Source organism: Mustela nivalis (assembly GCF_964662115.1).
Source record: "Mustela nivalis genome assembly, chromosome: 13".
NCBI lineage: Eukaryota > Metazoa > Chordata > Mammalia > Carnivora > Mustelidae > Mustela > Mustela nivalis.
In genome coordinates, this window is record NC_139032.1 from 79878944 (window position 1) to 79891763 (window position 12820).

Genomic DNA, 12820 nt, shown 5'->3' on the forward strand with positions numbered 1-12820 from the left:
TCACTTTCTCGACAGATCTCCAGATTTTAAGGTGAGGGACAGAGTGCTTCTGACATTCTTTGAATCGTAGGCATCAGAGGTGTCCCTGGGTTTTTCCAGTGATTTGCAGGACTGGCCACTTTGAAACCACGGTGGGAGTTTCCATTTATGATAAAAGTGCCCACGACATTCATGAGAATAGTGATGTGTTTGAGGCAAAGAGCTTGGCTGATGGACACTTCGATAAGGACAAGCCCCCAAGATGCCAATAAGGAGGAAGGCAAACATCTTTGGATTAAATACTAGACCACCTACTTCTTCTCTTCGCTATCTCTTGTCATCTGTGCACGCTGCTCTAACAGATTGGTACTATACGTATGAAATTCCTTCTTTTGTGGACGCTGGCAACAAAGACCCTCCTAAAGGTGAATATCCCAGGTCTCCAAGACAGTTTTCTGGGCTACAGAATTACCGCTCTTTCTTTACACATGCTTGTGTGAGACTGGGTTTCTCGGGCCTTTGGTCAGTGCAGAACAAGAATAACTCAATGTTTGAGCTCAACAGGAGTCAGCATCAGGCTGAGGAGGGACATGACCTGGTGGTCTTCATCCCCCTCTGTCCCGAGGACTCAGTCTGAGAGAAAAACCACGGCACGAGGAGAGATTTGCTTAGGAATCAGAACATTGAGGCAAGTCCCTCCTCTCCTCAGGCCTCCTTTTTCCCATCTGTGAAGTGGGAGAACTAGCTCAGAGGAATCCTTCATGGCAAGTCCTGGTGCTACAGAAGGGGTAAACTCTCCCACCTGTCTGGGGGCTGCTCTCCCCACCTGGACCAGGAACCCCTGTGATGGAGGTTCCGCCAGATGGCTCATCTTTGGAGACTCCAGACTTTTTTTTTTTTTTTTTTTTTTTTAAGAGAAAGCAATGTGAAAAACCTCCTCTGATGAATTTCAGAGCTCAAGCCAGATGGATTCCCAGCACAAGCCAAGACTTGGAAACAAGAATGTGGGGCGGAGAATGAGAAGCTGGGGCTACAGCATGTCCTCTCTCCAAAAAAAAAAAAAAAAAAAAAAAGCCACAGCTGGGGGCTGGGCAGGGCTGTGCATGTGGGGTCGGTATTCTCTCATCTCTTCTGACCTTCTGATCTTACAGAAGGAAAAAGGGGACCAGAGAGGGGGACAAGCTTGCACAGTAAGTCACGGGTCTTCCTCCGTGTTCTGGTGTTCTTAGGTCTGAAGATTTCTCGGTGATACCTTGTCCTTTGCTGTTTCTGCATTCATTTCTCTGTGGGCGTCTCTCCATAAGACTGAGTTTCCCGAAGGCCTGGGAGCAGGGCATATTCATCTGGGTGGCTCCCTTCTGTCCAGACTGCATGTTGTACACAGTGGGGGTCCAGTAAATACCTCATATGAGGGACTGATTTGCCATCTTCAGAGGATCCAGGGATAGTAGGAAAATGATAGTCCTACCTTTCACATCTGCAATAGGTTCCCCAAATGTATTTTAACAAAATACATTTTTAGCTTATACCCTGAGCCTATATGCTCATTTTATTTCATCATTAATTTATTTTTTAAAGTAGGTTCTACGCACAGTGTGGGACTTGAACTCACACCCCTAGATCAAGGATTGCATGCTCTACTGACTAAGCCAGGCAGGTACCCCCTATTTGCTCATTTAAAAAAGAATAAGAGTATAAACATTCAGCAACACTTCCTGAGAAGGTCATTGTCTTAATCATTTTGGAGCTATAATTCAGGCATTTTTGAAATGCAACATCAAATAGATAAGAAAAGCCATTGTTCCAGCTGCCACCCTTGGTTACTGTCTTCAGTAACCAGTGTCCAGCCATACAGCTGGAACCTTGGGTAGGGTCCTCAGTTCTCTCTGCCTCTCTGATGACCGAAACCGGAGCTGCCCGGAGAAGCTGGGGTCCTGGCACCAGTTTCTTCCCAGTCCTGCCTCTCCTTCCATAGAGAACATGTCTGCACACGAGGCCTTCCGAACCACCTTGGAGTCCCTCCAAGGACAGACCTGGAGACCGGCCGGGAGGGAGGTGCTCCTGGGAAGGACACATCCATGGGAAGCAGAACCCATGGCATACAGGCACACACATGCAAATGCTGGCAGGATGGCCAGCTTGCCCAAGGTTTGAGGAGAAACTGGAAATCGGGATTTGTATGTGGAATGTCTGTCTTGATTTTTAGAATACTCCGTGAGCCAGAAACCAGAACCCAACGGGGTGAGTGTCCCCAAAAACTGTGTCTGTGGGCCACTATTTGTGACCTCTGATTAAAGCCTGACACCCCACGTGCATGACATAAGCAGATGTGCGAACACCCTGCACCCAGCTCACCCAGACTTTGCACACTGTATGTGCTTATCCAGAGGCAGAAAATGGAAAAAGCACAAAATGGAGACGGGTCATCACACATCACACATCTACACATGCATGCTATCTCCCAGGATGTCATTTTAATATGGTCACTTTCCAGCTAAGGAGACTGAGTGTCAGAGATCTCCAAAGTCGTGGAGCTAGTGGGTGGCTAGACTTGCATCCCAGGCTCCTGACGGCAAAGCTAGTGTTCTGAATGGCCGTACAAACTGCCTCCCAGATGCTTGTACTCTGAACTGAAATGCCTGCTAATTTGCATTCTTTGCTAAACTCAGCTGCCTGTGCTCAGGGACTGTATTTTCTCTGTTGTTGCACACCCGTCCCCTTGTGCTGTGCCCAGTGGAACATAGAGAGTGCTCATTAAATGCTTGGGGGGTTGCCCACAGGCAAATAAAGAAGTGTGCACACACAGGCACATATAAACTGCATACAGTCATGTAACTCCACTGTGCCCGGGAACACCTGAACACTCAGAGTTCCACAGGGACACCACCCACCCCCACCCCCTACGTCCCAGCGGATCCAACCCAGCTGGGCCTCCCTGAGTCCCCCTGCCAGTCTTGCCCAAAGGCTTCACAAATTGTTTCCTGGAAATCTCAAGGCGGCTGTGGTGTTCTTTTTCCCTAATTCAGGAGACAGCTCAGCAGTTTTGTTTTTCAAGGTCTGGGACTCATAAACCTGGAATCTTTTCTTAGTTTTTTTCCACTAGTATTTTCCTTGGCTGGGTGCCTTTCCCCAGGGCCATGGCCAAGAGGTTATACTCAGCATGTCCTCTGTCGGGACCCATCCTCCCAACTTAGGGGGCAGTTGCAGAGAGCAAAAGAAGGGGCCTGTCTCAGACACAATCACTTTAAAGAAGGGGAAACTGAGTCAGACGGTGTTAATGGGGAGAGGTTGGGGAAGGTTGGCTCATTCTAAGTTTGTGTCAATGAGTACTACTACTAAGTGGTTTGTGATTTTTTTTTTTTTAAATTGCTGAATATCATAAAAGAAGAAAAGTTTCCAGAGCTCAGACAAGGCAGAGAAAGGCCCTCTGCTCTCCTTGGTGAAGCAGGTAGCGGAGGTTTGGGAAATTCATCAGATTCAGCTTTATCCTTAAATCCCTATCACATTTAATTGGCAAGGAAACCAAGACACAGAGATGTTGGGAGACGGAGAAGGAGGAATACTCCTTGGGCGTCTGCTATGTGCAAGTTATGCTCACAAATTCCCTCTTGCTTCATCTTCATGGGCAACATTGTTGGCTAAGGAAGTGGTCTTGTTTCCATTTTACAGATTAACACATAGAGGCTGAGGAAGGTCTCCAGATCAGGTAAGGGGAAAGCTGGGATTTGAATCCAAACCTGTTTATTTCTTGGCTTTGCAGCCTCCTGGAGTTTTCCCATTGGGCTTCAAAGGGCCCAGGGTGAAGCCTTTGTAGGTGGGCTCATCGAGGCAAGGTTTCCTGTCAGAAAGCGACACCTCTCACGCTGGCAGTTTGGGGGCCATGGGGAGAGGGGTTGAGCAGCCCCACAAAGCCTGAGGTCGAGGGCCTCAGAGCTGGAAGGAGGGCACAGGGACTGGCAGCTGTGCCAAGGCCCCTTATCTAAGAGTGAAAACAGGATTGGATGTCTTTATAAACTAAATTCATGAGAAGTTCCAAAGGGCAAGGGTTTTCCTGGAAAAGAAAGCAAGTCCTGGAAGGTTTTTGTTTTGTTTTTCTTCTTAACGGGACCCTGGTTAATGACTCAAGAAAATGAAGACCACATTTCACCAAGAATTAGTCACTGCCCGTCTCAACCCATCGTCCGTTTTGCTATCCTGTTTAAAACCTTCAAAACTCACTTCCTGTAGGCAAAAATCCAAACCCCTTATTTTGTTTGTTTTGGGTCTGGCTTGGCTTTATCTTTCACTTGTCTCATTTAAACAAACTACTTAATGACATCTGTACACACCTCCTTGATTCCTCCACTGGACATTTAGTCATATAATTCCCTCTCTCTGAAAAGATTTCATTTCAGTTTATGCATGTCTTAGTCATTCTTCAAGACCCAGCTCAGGGCTGCTTTCTCCATGGAGCCTTCTGTATGGTGTCCAACAGGAACTCTTCTGCCTTGCGCTAACCTTATGCATTCATGTTCTAGTTCTCCTAATAGATGAAACTCTTGAGAAACAGTGCTGGATTCCCCTATGTGAGCATGTGTGTATGTGTGGGTGTACTTGTGTGTGCGTGTACACACACACACACACACACACACACACAAAGGTATATGCCCTCTATTACCCTCAGTGCTGCCATTGAGCTGAAAAAGATTGTGTTAGAGTGAACAGTTGTGTGTCTCCCTTTCTTGAGTCAAGAAAGGGGGGCTCTTTACACTTGGAACTAATGTCACATTGTTAATTACACTGAGAGAGAGAGAGAGCGCGCGAGAGAGAAATGCTCCATGGAATCTACTTAGAGAGCTGATTGTGTGTCTGGGGTAATCTGAGATGAGGAGATAAGTGGACTGACCCCTGACAGCCCCCAGAGAGTTTAAAGAATGAGAGATGGGTGCCCCTGGGCAAACAAAGGAGTGGTGGCACCGCTCAGCTCAGCCTAAATGCCTCAAGATGGTTTGTGCAAAGGATGCTCTTCCCATGGACTATAAGTGAGCCATGCCCTGAAGAGCTGATGTGAAGGCCTCTCAGATGTGTCTAACGGGGGGACTAACTGAAGGTATTGCTGGACTTTTAGGACCACAGAAGGCGTGAACAATGGGATTCAAGGCAGTGCCATGCCCACGTAAGGGGAAGGTCCTCAGGGCTTGTGGGGGGAGTGTCTGAAAAATCAAGGGATGTGTCTACCCTAGAGTCAGCTTTAAAGCCATTGTATGATAGCATTGGTCAGGTAAGACCTCTTCTGCTCTCCTTTGTTCTGCCTCTCCTCACCTCCCCAAACCCCGACTCCTCTAGCCCTGGAGAAGTCAGAAGTCACATTTAGTGAACTGGGGAGGGAAGTGTGGGGTTGGGGGGAACAGCAGCTGTCCATGCCCTTATCCCCAGTCCCACCTGCAACAAGCCCCAGTTGAAAGAAAATATTGAATCTTAAATCAAATTAGGAATTTTGCTTTTGTATGGGACTGAGTATTTAACTTATGAACAGAGTTTGTTTGGTGACGGAAGTGATTACAGGACTTTTTACCTCCTGAGAGTGATCAGAAAAGTTGTAGGATGCCAACTTGTCATTAAAGGGCAGAGAAAGGGCATCTCTCTGTTGTGGGGCTGGGAAATGAAATTAAGTTGACTTATGATTATACACTGTGAATATTACTTACTCAATGTATTGATTCTCTTTGTTATTGTAAAATAGGTTGACTTCTTTGGTTATATTATTCTAGCTCATGGTGTTTGCTTCTGTCTTCCAAAGCAACGAAGTAAGTCCCTGTACTCACCTTAGTTAAAGTCGTTGAGCAGGCACTGAAAGTTAGCTCTACTTCAGGCTTCAGATCCTTACCTTGAGGGGATTTTAAGGAGCCTCATGTCCACAGGTCAAGGGACCCTCTATCAATGGTCCTTTGTTGCACATTCCTGTATAACAATCAAATTCTGATTCTGATGTTCTAGTAAATGTAACAGACCTTAATTTTTATCTCCCCCTTGCCAGGTGCTTGTGCTTAAGAATACAGAGAGGAACAAGACACAGCACCAGTCCTCCAGGAACTCACTCTCATAGGAATGAAGGGACAGGGATAAGCCATCAGGACACTCTGTGTATGGTAAGAGTTCCAGCACAAGTGTGTTCACAGAGAATGACTTATTGGAGGTTTTACTGAGTCCATTCCTTGATGCTGCGGCAATGCTTGGCCTATGGGAGGCACTCTGACCCAGGCCATGCACTTGCTTTGCAAAGGCCAGCTCTTCCAGGAAGTCTTCCTGGATTAACTCAACTTCCACACCAATTGCTTCTTTACTTTGCCAACTCAGCACTTTGCAATTTAGCCTCGTGTTCACTTAACTTGCAGCTTTAAGTATATTGAACAAACATAACTTGCGGGAGGCAGTGACATGCAACTTATCCCAGACTGTTCCCAGGAGCTGGAACTAGGATCAGAATCAGACTGTTTGACACCTGCTTCTCACCCACGGTCACTACAGAATGGCAATCACGGGGTCCTTTGTGTGTAACATTGTCATAAGCATTTTTCCAGGTCTATGTAGTCTAGTCTTTATATCTAGTCTTTATAATGATTCCCTTCAGAGGCAGCATAATATTTCATAGAATGTGTGTCCCATCATCTGTGTCATCATGTCTACCTCTTCAGGCCATACTTCATATGTTGTATTTAACGTATCATGCAAAGCATGTCACTAAGGTCCAGTGAATTGCTTTGTACAACATAAGCTTAGACTCGTGGATCTGATGGCTGCTTGGTATCTCCATGTGGGCATCTACACAGCTTCTCATGGAAACATAACAAGTTCCCTGTGGAACCTTCATTCTCTTCTGCAGGGCTTCCTAGGGCTGCCAGAACAAAGTGTCACACACTAGATGGCTTAACACAACAAAAATGTATTCCCCCACAGTTCTGGAGATTAGAGCTCTGAACTCCAGGTGTCGGTTCCCTCTGAGGCCTCTGCAGGAGAATCTTTGCTCCGTGTCACCCCAGCTTCTGATGACAAGCTGGCAATTCTTGGCATCCCTGCCCTTGTAGAGCATCTGTCCAATCTCTGTCCCGTCCTCATGTGGCTGGCACTCCTCAAATGTCCGTGTCTTCACGGGCTGTCTTCCATGTGTGTCTCTGTCTCTGTGTCCAAATGTCTCCCTTCTCCTAAGACACCAGTCACGTTGGAGTAAGGGCCTGCCCCACTCCAGTATGGCCTCATCTCACCTTGACTGATGATATCTGCAATGACTCTATTTCTAGAAAAGGTCACATTCTGTGGTGCTGGGGGTTAGGAATTCAACCTATCTTTTTCAGGGGGACACAGTTCAACCCATTACGTCTGCCCTTCTCACTTCTCAAATGTTCATCTTCTCCTGCCTTCCCCAACTGAATAATTGGCCCCTGTGGTAGCTCAGTTGAGAAACCATGAATAATTCTTGATTTCTCTGCCTCCATCACCCACCCCCATCCCAATTCCTTCAGCAAACTCTTTTAGCTGCCTCTACAAATATCCTGACTCTACCCATTTCTCTTAATCTCCATGTCTACCGTTCTAGTTCAAGCTCCTACCACTATTCACCAAAATCACTGCAATAGCTCTAGCTGGTCTCCCTGCCCCTTTCTTATCTATGATTCAGTCTCGTGCCCTTGCTCAGGGCTAGCAATCGAATGAAGCTCAAACATTCCACTCATACTTACAAAATCCTAGTGATCTGGCCCCTCCCTCACCTTTAAATTCATTTCTGATCACTTGGATCCTTTGATCAGCCTTCTTGCAGTTCCCTGGGCCACCAGCCTCCTTTTCTGGAACCTTCATATGGCTGCTCTTTCTCCTCATGAGAATCTCAGCTTGAAGGTCATCTTATTTACCAACATTTAAGAGACCTCTGTCCCTGACACCCGCCCCCCCGCTCAAACTCAGTTATTCTCTATCACAGACTCCTATTTTAATTCTCTGCAGGGGATTTTGTAAATAGATTATTTTTCTCATCTATGTAGGTATTGAAAGTCTTTCCCCACCGTTATAATGTAATTCCTAGGAGAGCAGGGACCTTGCTGTCTCGGTTATACCATCTAGAACTGTGTCTGGCACACAGGAGGAACTCAATAAATATTAAATGAATAATTAATCCTGCACGGACGATCTTTATGTAGAACCGTCCCCCCCACTTTTGAAAACTTATTGTAAATAATCCAACAGGAGGAGGATCACTGGATCAAGGAGGGATAGACACATATTTTGGCTCTTGAAATGTGTTGTCAAAGTGGTTTGCAAAGATGTGAGGTCAGTTTTTATTTCTTGGGCAACTTCCTGAATCCCAGGTTCCGAGGTAGTGATTTTTGGTATGTGGGCGAGGGAGGGAGGGCAGGGTAGAACTGCTGCCCCTGGTGGAGTGAGGTCTCCGTGGCAGCAGCAGCAGCAGCAGCAGCAGGGACCAAATGTCCAACAGGCCCCTCATTCTGGTGCCCTTCAAGAGGGTCCACAGCCCGGCCTCGCAGGCCTGTGTGGGGCCGCACACACAGTGGGACTCACCTGCTGTATGAACTTGGCTGAGGTAGTGGGAGCCAGGGTGAGCCCAAGAGCTGACAAGTACACCTGTTCTTCAGCACAGGGAGGCCTAGTTCAGAGGCCAGGTCGGGAAGCCGTGAGGGGGCGGAGGCCGAGGACACAAAGTGGGGGCTTGGACCTGGTATTGGAGGCCCTTTTTGCAAAGGTTATGTCTGGATGGGAGCTTCTCTGCTTGGAACAGGGAGTCTGGGACTTTAGGTGTTTGCGCACCTTTATGCACAAACCTCCAGGAGCAGAGAGACCTGTTTCATGCAGCTCTGCGCTCGGCCAGGCCCATTCAGCAGCACCCTGCCCCATCTGCTCGCATCGCTATGAGCGCTAAAACAGCAGCTGCGAGTAAGGGGCTCAGAAGGGTGCCTGGCACGCAATAGGGTTGGCCATTATTAGTCGTAGCCTGTAATCCTCAGGGGACTGTAAGCTTCCTGGTGGCGGAAACCATATCTGAGGTAGAATAGTCTACTGCTAATGAGTCCCGCTGCCTCCGTTCTAAATCCTGGCTCCAGCACTTACTAGCTGAGTGATCTTGGGCAAATTACTTAACCTCTCTGTTCCTCAGTTTACTCTGCTGTAAAATGGAAATAGTACCAGCCTCACTGGGTTGTTAGTGGATTCAGTGAGCTGCTGAGTGTGAAAAATACAGAGCGTGCCCAACACAGAGACAACACTTAGTGAGTGAATGGATTTAATAAATGCCCAGATCTGCCCTGAGCACATCCTCCAAGGGCTGCCTACTTCTCCTTCGGTGATCTCCTACCTTCTCTTTTTCTCTTTCTCTCTCTCATTGCCACCTCACGTTTTTCTTGCTCCCAGAATCCCTCAGCCTTTCCTGCAACCCATTCCCACAACCCAAGACCTGTGCACAATTACTCTTAACTAAGATGTTGGTTATTAAGGCGTTACTTCCATTCATGCAAAAATCCTGACTTTGTAGGACACTCTCGAACCTTGTTATGTCTGAGAACCCATACTCAGGGCATCGTCTGGGAGATGCAGACTCTCAAGCCCTCCAGACCTGAAGAATCGGAATCTCTACTTCCCCAAGCTCCAAAACAATACTTCTTCAACTTTGATGTGTCCATACTTTTCCTGGAGAGCTTTTTAAAATACAGGTTTCTGGGCTCCACTCAGAGTTTCTGTTCAGTAGGTCCAGGTGCGGCCCGAGAATTTGCACTTCTAACGGGTGATGTTAGACGGGGAAGCTGCTGGTCAGGGGACTGCACTTGGTGAAGCATGGCCCTGAGACTGACAGCCTCCAGGATCAAAGGAAGGAAGCCTCATAGGAATATGGGAAAATCCGAGGCAGACCGCTTTTAAAGATAGTGGACCCCTTGCCAGTCTTATAAAAGCTTATTAGGCAGTCTCTGCCGGTGGTATCTGAGCACAAAAAAGCTTTCAGTTATGAATGCTATTTTCCATATCTATCCAGAATTCTACAGCTTAAAAGTCCTTTCATGTGTTTGATCTTATTTTATCCTGCAACAACCCTGTAAATTGAGCTGGGAGAGTCTCACCTCATTTCCAAAACAGAGAACTGAGGCACAGAGAGGTCCGAGAGGTAGAAATCCCACAGCCAGCCTGGTTGCCATTGGCCACCACAGACTGTGCGCCCTGGGCTGAAATTTGGCTACTATTTCTAACCCTTGCCACCCTCCAAGGGGGATGATGCTACTCTGTCTTCATAGAGGGGCCAACTGAGAGGCTTGCTGAGGTTCAAGAATATTCCCAAGGTCACAAATAATTACTTCTTCACCGTATCACTTCCCCATAGTAATAAATCCTGTCTCTTACACACACACACACACACACACACACACACACACACTCTGCAGCCAAACCAAAGGGCCGTTTTTATTTCCACACTCAGCATTAAATTAATGAGCAGGCCACACTTTGGCTTTCCGCCTTTAGCCGTGAAGGAGATGGCAGGATGAGGGTTGGATGATGACCCTGCCCCAAGGCCCCAGCGGATCCAGGAACCCTCCTTTCTACCTTCTCCTCCTACTCTGGGCATAGCTCCTTTCTCTTCCTCTGTTCTCAGAGAATTCAAGTTCAGTCCTGGATCTAATTTCTGAAAGATTCTCTATTTGGAAAAAAAAATTATTAGACCAAATAATTCTTTCCTCAACTCTGATCTCTCTGGCCCCGGTCAGCTTCAACCAATCCCCCTTTCCATCTCCCACCCCTAAAACACCAACACAAAATGCATAAAACACACATACACCCAACAACCCGAATGTTAGCCAAATGGAAAACTCTCTTTCTAGGATAGTTCTGACTTCTCCCATCTCACCTGCTGAAAATGGTAGCCCTGGACCCCACCTGGGGCTCTGGTCTCTGTTTGCCTGTTAGGCCCAGCTGGTGGGAGGAGGCACCGGGTGCTAATACAAGGTTCTGGCCTTGATTCCCCTGTGGGAGATCTGACGAGGCCCTGCTCCTTCCTGGCCTGTGTCCTCATCCGTGAAATTGGGAGAGGTTGATTAGATGATCTCTAGGAAACGAGATCAAGACTGAACCACCTCGCCACCCCTCCAGGAGATCTTTAAACTTCTGTATATTATGATTCTACATAGAAGGTTCACGTCAACTCTACTGAAGAATTCGAGTCCTTTGAGGGGATGTGGGGGCACCTGTCGATTGAAAGTTCTTCAAATTGTGTTGTGTCCATGTGGAAAATGATCTCAGGACGCATTATGTGGAATTTTTCTCTGGTGCTGCCTCGCTTCACTTTTGCACATCCTGTGTTTCCACTGCCCCCGTGCCCTGTACGCAGAGCCCTCGTTGGCCGCACTCCGCCCCACCTGTCTCCTACCGTGGCGGGGCCGGGGGGACCTTAGAGAGCATCTAACAGAACACACTCTGGGTCAGGGCGGCACTGAAGCCCAGGGAGGCAGAAGTTTGCCAAGATTACACAATGGCAATGTATTGCCCTTCCAGTATGTGAGGAGGACACCCTGCTCAGAGGCTAGGAGCGTGGGCCCCCAGGTCCAAAAGATGCCCTTCCACTTGTGAAGGCGTGTGACCTAGGGCAAGTTAACTGTCCAGATCCTCAGCTGTTTCCTTCTTGAACGTGAGAATGATGACCATCACCACAGGGTTGTGAAAGGTCGACAGGTACGCCATGTGATGCAGTCTGCATGATGCCAGGGAAGAAATGTGTTAAGTTCATCATCCGTTGTGTGCCAAGGCTGTATTATTAACCAGGTAACATTTGCCGTGCCAGGCACCATGCCCATCAGTTAATATGCAAGATCTGTATTATCTCACTTAAGTCTCACAGAAATCCTCTAAAGTGGGAATTATTAGCCCTCCCCACTTTTCAAATGTGAAGACGGGGCTTAAGGAAGTAAAGAAGACATTTTTGTTTCTCTTACTGTCCTCTCAGACCTGAAGGCACATTGGACATCATTGGGGCAAACCTCCCACACTGAGAGTCTCCTGTACCACTCCTGGAAGGGGCTAGGGATCAGGCACTTGGTCCCTCCCACATGGCCTCCTCTGTCTTTGAACAGCTCTGGCTCTAAGAAAATGCTTCTTTGAACGGAGCCAAAATCGATTTCTCTGTAACCTCCTCATATTTGCGCGATGGAAAGAACGCTGGGCTAAGAGTCAGATGCCTCGGGCTCATGGCTCAGCCCTTCCACTTAATGGGGTTCTGACCACCGGCTGGCTGCTCCTCTGGGCCCGTTTTCCCAGGTGAAAAGAAAGGAATTGGATGAGAGGAACGCTAGGTCCTTCCTGGTTTGGACATTTCGGGATCATATAATTCATGATTGTGTGTGTCATGCACACATATCTGATTATAATGATGGAAACAGTGAAGGAGCAGACACTGTGTTCCAAGGAACAGATCTGCTTCTGCCAACATGTCTGTCAGGGTGGGGACCCTGCCAGCTGAGAAGAATCCAGAAGGTTCTTAGAAATGGAGTTCTCATCTGGTCTTAAAACCAACCCCTCCCTCCCCTCCTCTCCCTCACCCTCTCTCCTCTATTCATTCCTCTCTTCCTTCGCAATTCCTTTCTGATTCAGAACCATGAAGGGATATTTCAACCTCCCAATCAAAGTGAAAGATCATGTCCCTGGTGACACGGGCCTCACATTGCACTGAGTGTGCAGAATCCATTTCTTTCAGGAATAGGGAAAGCTGTGGACACATGACGCAGAGCTGCCTCGTGTGTGTGGGAATCTCTCCAATGTGGCGGCCCAGCTCCTGAGGCTGTCCTCAGGCCCACACGAAGACTTTCACAGGGCTTCTGAA